The following is an 11,627-nucleotide window of genomic DNA, read 5'->3' on the forward strand; positions in this document are numbered from 1 at the left end:
GATAGGCAATGTAGTCCAGAGTCTGGACGCTACAAGAGTAAAGGATCTGCATCCCAGTCGAGCTTTGTTAAAATGTGGAATACATATCAAATTAGCTGAGGAAGAACGGAGGCTTCTAGCAGGCGAGTACCAGAGGAATTTCCTCTCTAAAGGCTTAGGCCCCATTTTATGAGCTGCCCTATAAACAATACAGAGTGCCTTAAACTGAACTCTTTGCGCGATGTGTAACCAATGAAGATCTTTTAAGGCAAGCGAGGCAGAGGCTCTGCGTTGTCTGTTTAATGCAAGCTTAGCTGCGATTACTTGTATCCTTTGCAACTTTTTTAGCAAGGAAACTGGGGCTCCCAGGAGTAGGGCATTGCAATAATCTAGTCTGCTCATGATAATACTCCTTATCACTTGGGGTCTAGCTGATGCTGGTAAGAAAGGGAGTATTTTTCAGAGAGCGCGGAGCAGAGATAGACAGGTGCTCACTATTTTATTCACTGGGGAGTCCAATTGTAGGTTACTGTCTAGTAGTACTCCTAAATTACGAGCTGTCTTAACAGGCAGCAGGGGATTATTTGCCAAGGCTGGCCAAAAATCCACTGGTAGAGGACGGGGGGCTTTACTTGCAGCACAGTATAATATTTCTGGCTTATCGCCATTGAATTGCAGAAAGTTATCTCTGAGCCAACTTGCTGTCTCCCGCATACAGCTCTGAAATTTTTCCAGGGGGACTGCATGGAGCCCTCAAATGAGAAGATAAGTTGGGTATCATCTGCATTGTTTAAAACTTCAATGGCAAAAGATTTTATGAGGGAGATAAGTGGGCACAGATAAAAATGTAAAAGGATTGGACTTATAGCCGAACCCTGCTGCACCCCATGTTTTACGGGGCTATTCTGAGAGAGAAATGGCGTCATGGTTACTGCCTGCTGCCTGTTTAAAAGATAGGACTGCAGCCAGTCCAATGCCTTGCCCACAATACCATTCTCCTCAAGTCTCTTGATCAAGATCTTATGATTGACCATGTCGAATGCGGCTGACATGTCTAGTAACACTAAAATGGCTGTTTGGCCATTGTCAGCCCGCATTCTAAGTTCATCAAGGACTGTCACTAGGGCAGTTTCAGTGCCGTGTCCCGGGCGGATCCCAAATTGAACTTCATCTAGGAGATTGTTTTATTCCGCAAATTTTGAGATGGCCTTACTCACCAGTCTTTCTAGAATCTTTATCGGGTAAGGTAGCAGGTATAGAATTAGAAGGACACAAGGGGTCTAGCGTAGCTTTTTTTAATAAAGGGGACACAACTGCCTTTTTCCAGCAGTTTGGGACTTTGCCGTTAGTTAGAGACTGGCAGCATATTTGGTAGAGATACGGAAAGAGCTCCATTACGAACACTTTCCACATCTTATGTGGAAGTGGGTCCAAGGGAGAACCTGAGGAGATACTAGCTGCAATTATATTAAACTCCTCTTGTGCAGGGGCCTGGAAGATCTCCAGAGTCGTCGTAATTTCTCTTGCAGATTCTTTATATAGAATACTGCTACTGAGTGATACTTGCATATCAACTTCCCTATCCATCTCTACTTCTCTAGGGGTATTTAAACCAATTAGAATTGTATTGTTTTTTTCTTCGAAAAACACTGCCAGGCTATCACAATGCTATTGTGAGGCTGGAATCTCATTCTTTGCACAGTCAGGATTAGACATGTCTCTTATTATGCCGAATAAGGTTTTTGACTTATTGGGAGCTTGCAGGATAGTTTCCTCAAAATATTTAGCTTTAGCCTTACCCATCATTTCTTTATAGGTATGTAGCAGTTTTTTCAGCACAGCTTTATCTATCTCCTCATATTTCCTCCTCCATTTTCGTTCTGCCTGTTTACATTGTGTTTTCATCAGCCTCAGCTCCTCGTTATACCAAGGGGCTGACAGCTTATTTTTGCTTTTAACCTTTTTCAGCGGGGCCACCTGATCTAATGTGTTAATAATCTGATCACTCAGATTCATATAATTTTCATCCACCGACTCATTGATATCAAAGCTACTGCCATTAATGAGTCGTGGGGGCTCTTTAAGTTTTAATAGCTTAGACCACTTCCTTCCAAGGCGAATGTTGACCGGGTTGGAGATTTGTTTATTTGGAGTGGCTAACCTTAATGAAAAAAGGACCAAAAAATGGTCTGTCCAGCATAGTGGGAGTATCTCCCCCACAGCTACGTCCATTTCATTAGCAAAGATTAGGTCCAACAAATGACCTACCTGATGAGTGGGACGCAGCACCAGCTGCTGTAAGTTGGTGTTTTCACAAGCTTAGCGCAGTTCTTTGAGAGCAGTCTCATGGTTTCCATTCTCCCAAAGATTAAAGTCACCGAGGATCGTTAATTTGGAATGAGTGTGTGAGAGATTATATATCACATCAATCAGTTCTTGATAATGAGGGGCAGCATCTCCAGGTGGTCAATAACAAAGTATTCTGAAATACAAATGGCCACTGTTTTCCATGAGTGAAAATCCAAGTAGCTCAAAACCCTGTACTTCCTCTACACACATTGGGGCAAGATTCCAAGTTTCTTTTTATATGATTCCTACCCCTCGACATCTCCCAAGCACCCTTGGTTTATGAAATATTTTGAAGCCTGGAGGGCAGGCCAAGTCTAGCTCAACTTCCCTATCCAGTCGTGTCCATGTTTCTGTAAGAAACAGAACATCCATATTCTGATCTTCTACCAGTGAATGAATTTCCCAGTGGTGCTTTGCAAGGTATTTCACGTTAACCATACCACAGTTAAGAGCTTTTGACCTAGCTTCTGTAATGATATCCTTACCACAAGTCTGTCCCCTGTTGTCGATAACCGCATGCCTCTGTGCGCCTATAGCAATGAGTTCGTCTCTGGAATAAGTGAGACAGGACGAAAAAGATGCAGGGTGGCTGGCGCTGAGCGCGACCGGTGAGCGGACGGGCGCAGACGGGCTTGCCTTTGGCATGCGTGCCACGTGCGCGCCGCTGCACGCTTGCTTCGCGTCTCCTTAAGTAGGGAGGAGTGCACCTGACTACTAGAGCACTTACCAAGATGTTATTTTTTCGTTTTTTTCAAATTGTCTGTGTTGGACCTTATTAATTTATTTGCAAGTGATCAATACCAATCACGGCACTCTCCTTACGTTTAGTCATTACAACTAGAATTATTCTTTGACACTACTTTCTCAGTATCTCCGTATATACAACAGTTTTCTTCCATCTCGTGATTAACACCTTTACCTCTCAGGCAATTCGTCTGACTGACTAACCACTCCAACATGGACACTATAATCTTCTTACACTTACGTTTGAGTCAGTTTTTTGTGTTCTGAGACCTTATCTGCAGAGAAACACATGAATATTGCGTTTCATTACAAACTTTCCATGAAGATGACCACAACGGATCCCTTTACTTGTTTTTTCACTGTGAGTATTAATCCCTGGAAATATCAGGATTTACCTCATTTCTGGGGAACCTGGTTCATTGAAGCTGCACGTTCATTCATTGTTATTTACTTATCGCCGACATTCCAATTGGTGGCGGCGTCTCACCTTTTTAAAAACCGGAGAGCACAGATACCAATTGATTGTTAACCAACATGCATGAAACAATTTTTCCGCTAGTTATTATTATAGGCACATATTAACTGCGTTATTACTGCATCTCAGCTATATTTAGCACAGAGATGAACACATTGTCAACTCACGCGCATGACATAGTTCACTTTTTCGTTTTCACTACGGGTAAACAATAATCGTGTCACCTTTGCATCTTGGCTTTATCTCCATCACACTTGTTACCATATTAATATGGGCAAATGTTTGTTACCTCCTCACTATCTAAATTTTTGGACACTTTAGTACGTTCATTTATTGGGACACCTGTTGAGCACCAGCTATATACGCCACTCCTATCACTTATCTAAACATTTTGGAGTTTTCCCTGAACACATTATCCTCAGACCATACTGGTCACCTCCCTTATCTTCAGCATGGGTTATATATGATTATGTGAAACAAGTTGGTGTGCAATTCCTGAGGTAAGGAAATGATCAGGTCTCTTATTGATTGCCCTCACACACCCTGAAGTGTAAGGGCAATCCATAAGAGACCTGGTCACTCCCTTACCTCAGGAACTGCACACCCACTTGTTTCACAGACCTTAATTAGGAGCATTGTGCAGGACCTTTGTAAAAGCTCCTAATTCCTCCTATTTGAGTAAATTATACATGATTATGTAACATTTAAATGTTGTTTCACTTGGACGGCCAACTCATGGCGTTTTATGATTGTTTGCTTTATAGATTTGTCCCCTGATGAAGGGCCTAGAGCACAAAATGCATCAGTATTTTGAAACACAGAAAATGATGTATTAATACATTTTGGATGATTTTGCAACGAATTCTGATTTTTTGATGAACATATATAAAAAATATCCATGAAGAAAGTAGTGGATTAATTTGCTTTATTTTTTATACTTGATAAACACTATCAAGGTTCTGGATTGTGCCAAGGGTGACATGCCCATGGATGGGCGTATGAGTATTCGCCATTCACAGTGTACAGTTCATAAACGTAAGTCTAGTAGTGATGCTTCAGTCAACAATCTCTGCTTTACAGATAATTCTAGGGTCATGCCATAATTTTTGCTGGCTAGTTTTTGCAGCCAATTAAATACAAATTTCAACCAGGGAATCTTCATGCAAAAAAAACAATTGATGAACAGAATGCAGAAAAATGTCATACATTCACCCCAGTACAGAGATCTGGGCGTAAATCCATGTTTTTTTTGCTCACCATGCCATTCCAGTTTGGACCCAGCCATCTGTAGATCAGTCTTGACCCTGTGCCCAATGGGATTGGTCCAGCCCGAACTGCCAGGCCAGTTCCTCCCTGGACTGGAAACAAGCATCCTAGGACCGGTTTCGGGCTTTCAGCCCTCATCAGCCAGGATAGTTTGACTCCACTGGCATGGAGAGCAGGGGACCCACGTCTGGGCATACCCGTCCCACTAGGGGTGACAAATGTAAAAAGAACAATTGATGGACAGAATGCAGAACAATGTCATACATCACCCCAGTACAGAGATCTGGGCCTAAATCCATTGTTTTTTTGCTCACTATGCCATTCCAGTTTGGACCCAGCCATATGCAAATCAGTCTTGACCCTGCGCCCAATCGGAACAGTTCAGAATCTCTATGGCATTACTCAAGTTCATTATTTCTCTAAGGGAATCCCTGTATTCACTTAGCTCTGGAGTACATCAAAAGTGTGCCCAATACACTAAAGACTGCTGCTTTCCTGTGAGACTATGTGCCAAAAGGATCTATTGTCCTTTAATCTAACAGCTGGGGGCAGATCTTGCCAGATCTTATCATCTCAATATGGCTTGGCCTTTCTAAGTGCAGTTTTGTAATCCGCCTATGTAGTGTCTATCACTTGACAAAGTTGACACAAACTCATCTTCACCCCACTGCAGAGCTTCCACTTTGACCTTCACTGCTTATTAAATAATAGATCTAGCTTGTTCTAAGGTCTTGCTTACACTGTAACATTTATAATATACAATATTTTGCATGTCTGATGTTCCTGAATAGGATGAATTTCACAACTGTATACAAATTAAAGGCGCTTTACCAACTTCCATGACCAAATGTAGGTGCTGCTCATGCTCTGCATGTGGAATTGTTTTCTGTGTAAGACATCGGACTGCATATTCATTAGATGCAGCACAAATGTTAAATCAACTATGTGATGTGTTTTCTATTCACCAATTGATTGTGATATGTTGCCTTCTTTGTCAAACCACATTGAATGCAAAGTTTCTTTCTCTAAAAAGATATAAAAAGCCATTATTTGTGGGATTAGTCAGGTCTTTGTGTGTCCCTTTTAGGGAGAAGACTCCATGTTGGTCTATCACTCTGTACGTAGAATACTTTTTAGGTTATTTCCTGTCTTAATGAGCAGTCCATATGACTAATGCTCCACGAGTATCATTGACTGGTGCTAGACCATATTTGGGGCTGGCGATTTAGTTGCTTAGGACTTAGTTTCCGCTGTCAATTATATTTTCTGTTTGTTTGTATGGTGAGCATTGTAATATGAATTGTCTAACCAATGCCTTTTGAATTGATTCTTAATTTGAATAAACCTTAATGGTTTGTAGGTTGAGCCCTGTCTCATGTGGATTTTCTTTGTCCTCTGGGCAAATGTTTTAATAATTGTAGGGCTCTCATCTGGAAAAGGCTCTCCCATAACCCTGATCCATTGATCAGCCCTTTTGATGGAAAAAGCACTGACAGTATATTCAGGGACGACAAGTACAGTAGGTCTCTTGTTACTATGTTTTGACAAAGGATAACTGGGTTTGTCGTGGAGTGTATGTGCTGGAGTTCTGTTGGTTCCTCTTTCATATGGTATGTGGCTTATTTTGAAGCGCACTTTCAAACCGTGTCATAGCATGGGAGCTATAAGCCCTAATTAAAGCAAAGAAAATGAGCTGACAAGCCACTTGTTTGATAGAGGAAAAGATCCATCATTTTGTTGCAGAGGGGCCGACACAGCCCAAGCCCTGGTGTCCTTGCATCAGCTGCCTCACTGATCATTCACCCCCCACTGACTGACCCCAAGTGGTTTCCTGCTCAGCATCTGACTGATGAGCAGATCACCAAAAGCTGGCATTACAACAAATAACATTAGGGTAGGAGAAAACTGTCTAATTCAACCATTTCTCCACAAAGCATAAATAAAGGCCTTTAGAGAGTATATACAATCAAGAGATTGCCATTCAGTGTTGGTATAGCACATGATGGGTATTCTTGGGCTGTGTGATGCATAGGCAATGAGCAATTCATTGGCTTGTGGGTGCCAGCAAGCCATCAGCACATCTGTTTCTTTACCACTCCAAGTACACAGGGGCATCCTAAAAGTTTGTTAACTCAACATCCTTTAGAACGTTTAAAGAGTATGGATGGGGAGCATGGCACAAATCTTCCTGGTAGAGCCCTTCCAAAGGATTCTGGTTCATGCAGTACTGAACAGGGTCCATGCTCACAATGAGGGTCTTGCAATCACATTTAGAACAACGGGTACTTGACATTCTTGAAAATGTGTGTTAGTGCTAATTGGCATTAAACAGCAAAGATCATTCCATTGGTTTGGGGATGCTTTGCAAGCTGCCTTGAGGTACACCCGTGCAATTCAAAGTGGTGACATGCAAGCAGGATTTCAAGCACCCAGAATCAGAACTGTTGTGTCCTGCTGAAGATGGCCTATCATCAAGAAACATGTGTCCAGTAATGCAATAAAAGAACACCTCCTGAACACGAGGTAGTGAAAATATTCCGAATTACAATTTCAACAATCCAATGGGGACCTTATGCTGATCTGGCAGCTGTGTTCTCCCTTCTCCCCACTGTAAGAAGAAAACGTTTTCTTTTACCCAAAGATGAAAAGGTGCTGTGTTGAAAGCACTGTTCTGATGTTTATGAAAGATGACAGGAGCTATAAATTGAGTAACACACAAGGAGCTTTAATATGAATGAAATCCACAGAGAGCCACATAGTTTCTGAAGAAGCATCATAAGAGCATGTTGTGTAAGTGAAGTGGGCAGACTCATTTTGGAACAGATGGTTACTTCATACCAGATATCGAGAGAGACTCAGCTACGGAGTATTTACATAATTCGGTCTTGAACAATTAATAGTGACAGTGCAGTCCACATTTGCTACATTTTGTGCAGTATTACGTAAAAACCTGCATTGAATGGTAAAAAAAAAATGTGCCGCATGCGTAAAAAATTGTGCCCACAATGTTAAGCCATTAGCCATGACAAGGCTAAAAAAGAAATCAGAATGTGATTTGACATAATTATGAGTGACGTGTTATATTCTGACCTGTGCATAAACCCCGTTTATGCACGGGTTGGATTTGCGAGTTAAAGGTAATTCAACACATTCAATAATTATCTGATCCCTTAAGTATCTCAAGCTTCGGTACATTTTAGCTGAAATTTGACATGGGCAATGTGTTTCTAGTGAAGTTTGGTGCATTAGACACCAAAATCTGTATGTTGTTCCCCAATAACTCATAATACTTGTTACTTATCGCAAATGATAGATAACGTACCTCCTTGGTAAGGTTATTTATCAGGGGTGATAAATAACATCTAAACTTGCAATGACTTTCTGCGTAGTACAAACGTGAGCCAGCAGGGTCTTGCATGACAATGTACTGGGAGTGCATCCTTAGAACATCCTTTAAAGAGTGGACTACACCCAAGGTTGAGTAATGTAAAGTGTGAAAGTTTGCAGAAATTGCAAATGTTAAAAATGGTAGTAGCATGTTGTATTTTGTTGTACCTCTTTTGCACCTTGTTTAATTGGTCATTAGGGTTTCATGCAAAGCAGAACTTTTAGTTGATCTGGCTTTCCTTACAACGTTGTGGTGTTTGCACTATTCCTGTCTGATTACACCCATTCTTGCATGGCTAATAGGAGGTGCTCCACTATGGAACGAGATTTCTGTGCTGCACTTAAGTAAACTTCCGAGCAAAAGATAGTTTTCGCCAAAGTTTCATCCCTGTAGTTAGGAGTAGACCTGCAAACAAATGCTAGTGGTGTGGTAAATATTTAAATGACCTGTACTATTTTTTATGCGGTAAAGTCTAGAAAGAATAACTCAGTCAAAATAAGAGGCAGAATCCGTGGTATTAGAGGTTCTGAAAAGGACTTTATTCCTTACAAAGGAATTATGGTTCGAACCAGGCAATCGTATTCCATCACCACGAAGGTTCAGGAAGGGATAGGCAATACATTATTGACAAGTAATAATATATATATGAAAAGCATTACATTAAGACAGATGCAGGAGGCGTAACAGCTGATAATACAGATAAGAATACACATACGTAATGAAAATAGGCGTAATAATAGGCGTATACTAGAAACGTCATTTAAAAATGATGTCACAAGTGGGTGGATCCATAAGAGAATCCTGCAGTGTCAGCAGAAATATTTGGCAGAGATGCGCGCGCAGCCACATGACGTGTGATTGACGTGCAACTAGAGGGTGAAGGGGAATTGACATTTAGCTCTACATGTGGAGACAGAAGTCTGGGGGGTCAGGTCAACCTAATCCCAAATCGTATCTAATATCTTTGTTTAAGGAACTGTTTTATCCAAAAGGAAAGGTCTCTCGGACGGAATCTATTCTATACTGACTGTTAGTGCATGTACAAGCGTCTATGTGTCTACATGAGATGCGAGGGGGCAGGAATCTTCCATGGTAACAGGGGCTATGAATTACTTGCATAAAGACAGCGAGGCCGTGCCCTTTGCTCGGTAGCTGGAAGGATGTTTACCTAAACTACTAGACAGGAATGCATTGGATGAGGAGCGGGGCAGATAACTTGAAGGCTGAATACAGTTTTTGGCAGGCAACAGGCCGCGTCAGGCACCGTTAGCCGCGCAGGGAGTAGGACAAAGTTCATGGATACAGATGCAGGTCCAGGCTGGAGCATTTCAGAGGCAGAAGCAGGAAAAGGCTTGATGGCAGACTTCAGGGCCTACTCGCCTGAACTGTAAAACGTGAAAAGTGAACCATATAAAGTCGGTGGCCAATCATACTTAGGAATGGAATATTCGACCCATTCATGGCGGATCTGAAAGAGGACATGTTGACGTTGGACGCACATGTATTTGCGTCTTCATAGCTGGAACTGGAGGGAACATACATGTACTTGTAACATGTACATGGAGCCGTTGGGGTCTAAGATAGGGGACATAACTGATCATAAAATTCATATTTCCTCATTCCCTCCTTGTCCCCTACGGACCCGTCATGAAATATCCATCTTCATCAATCCATCAATCTGTTCATATAGCATCATTTGTTCTTCTTTCTTCTTCCGGGATCTTGAATGAAAATTTGAAGGCGGGATACACGATGTGGCACACAGACCACAAATCGCTGGCCCACATTGTAGACACAAGCAGCAACTGAATAGTATGAGAAAGCCAATACCTAGGAAGGATAGGATCCTCCATCCCCAGGCTGACAACACGCTCCAGAACCAACCGGACCAAGTCCAGGTGCCTGGATTCTGGTGTATCTGGCTTACGATCTTATGAAGGCGAGTTATGGCTTTATATACTGACGGCGCGTTTTCTGGTATGAAAACACAGCAACTTGATCCGATGACCCTACAAGCTCCGCCCCTATCGGCCAGAATGACGTCAAGGACAAGACGATTTTGAAGAACAACAATCCGCATCGCAGACTGCTCCTCTGTTAAGTTGCCTAAGGCGGAAGTAGTTTCATTCACTACTGCTTCAAGGGTTCTAGTTAATCTACGTATCAGCTTACTATTAGTGACTGTACCTATGTAGGGAAAGAAACCTTTATTGAAATCTGTGTATTGCTCCCATGCTGTTTCAGTGTAGTCGACAATCGGGAGATCTCTCTGCTGTCTATTGTGTACTAAATGGGTATTCCTATGGTAATCAGGCGGGGCTAGGAAAACAGGTGGCAGAAGGAATGCAATGTAACAGGTACCATCCCAGTCTAGGGGTAGGCGTATGTATGCGGTGTGACCACAGATGAAGTAGGAGTGACGGGAAGCTCTAAATGTAGACTTGCCTTTATCACTGAATTCTATTACAGTGGTACATTTACAATGGCCCATGTGTATTGAACCATTCTTTTTTACACATAATTCGCCTCTAACTGGAAATACTGACATAGCGGGCAAGATTGGTGTAGCTTCGGATTCAACATTCAGGATCATGAGGTTAAGTGTAAAGTTACCTAATCCATATACTTCATTTTCTAGATCAGTCCCTGTTCTTTTGGGAAGTCCCTCCTTGTTAGGGTAGCAGACTTTAAGTAAAACTAGGTTCAGGTTTCCCCATACCCAGTTGTCTTGATAAACTACTGAATTTGAATCTAGGGAATTAATCAAACTAAACCATGCTCCACAGGAGCCATTGTGTGTGAATGGATACGGAAAGAGGGGCAGAACTCCCTTGTATTTCTGATAGGGAGGGAGTCGGCCACATATCCAACAATTTGTAGCATTGCTGGTCTGATGAGAATGATGTAACATACTAATGAATGTGTTGTTGCGCAGCGCAAATCTATAGGACAACTCATGCGGAGGTAATTCGCTAAAAGAATGTTCGGCAGTAGCATTGAAAGCACGCTTGGAAATAGGGTAACATGTGTAAAAATATACTGGCAATAATAATCAGAAGACTTAGAAAAAACATAATTAATAATGTCACTATGCAGTGACTACGAAGTGATTTACAGTACGCATGTTTCTTGAGCTGTTTCTGTCTATTTCTCTCTCTATTTCGGTCTAGAGGATACATGTCAGAGACAAATTGAACCGATTCACCTTGGAGAGGACTTAAACAATCAAATTGTCTGACTTGCTAGACCTTAGTTTCAGTTTATAATTCTCTTTTTCTGACTTATCAACCAGGGGGAGTTTTGAGTCAGTCTGTGAGGGAATGCAGGGCTGAAAGTTCAAGTCAGATGGTAGTCCATGAAATTTTTTGATATGGCTCGAGTGCAACCACCCTTTGCGTCCCTCAATCTTCACAGCTGTCCTTGTGG

This window comes from Triturus cristatus, chromosome 5_1, assembly GCF_964204655.1.
Source record: "Triturus cristatus chromosome 5_1, aTriCri1.1, whole genome shotgun sequence".
Lineage (NCBI taxonomy): Eukaryota > Metazoa > Chordata > Amphibia > Caudata > Salamandridae > Triturus > Triturus cristatus.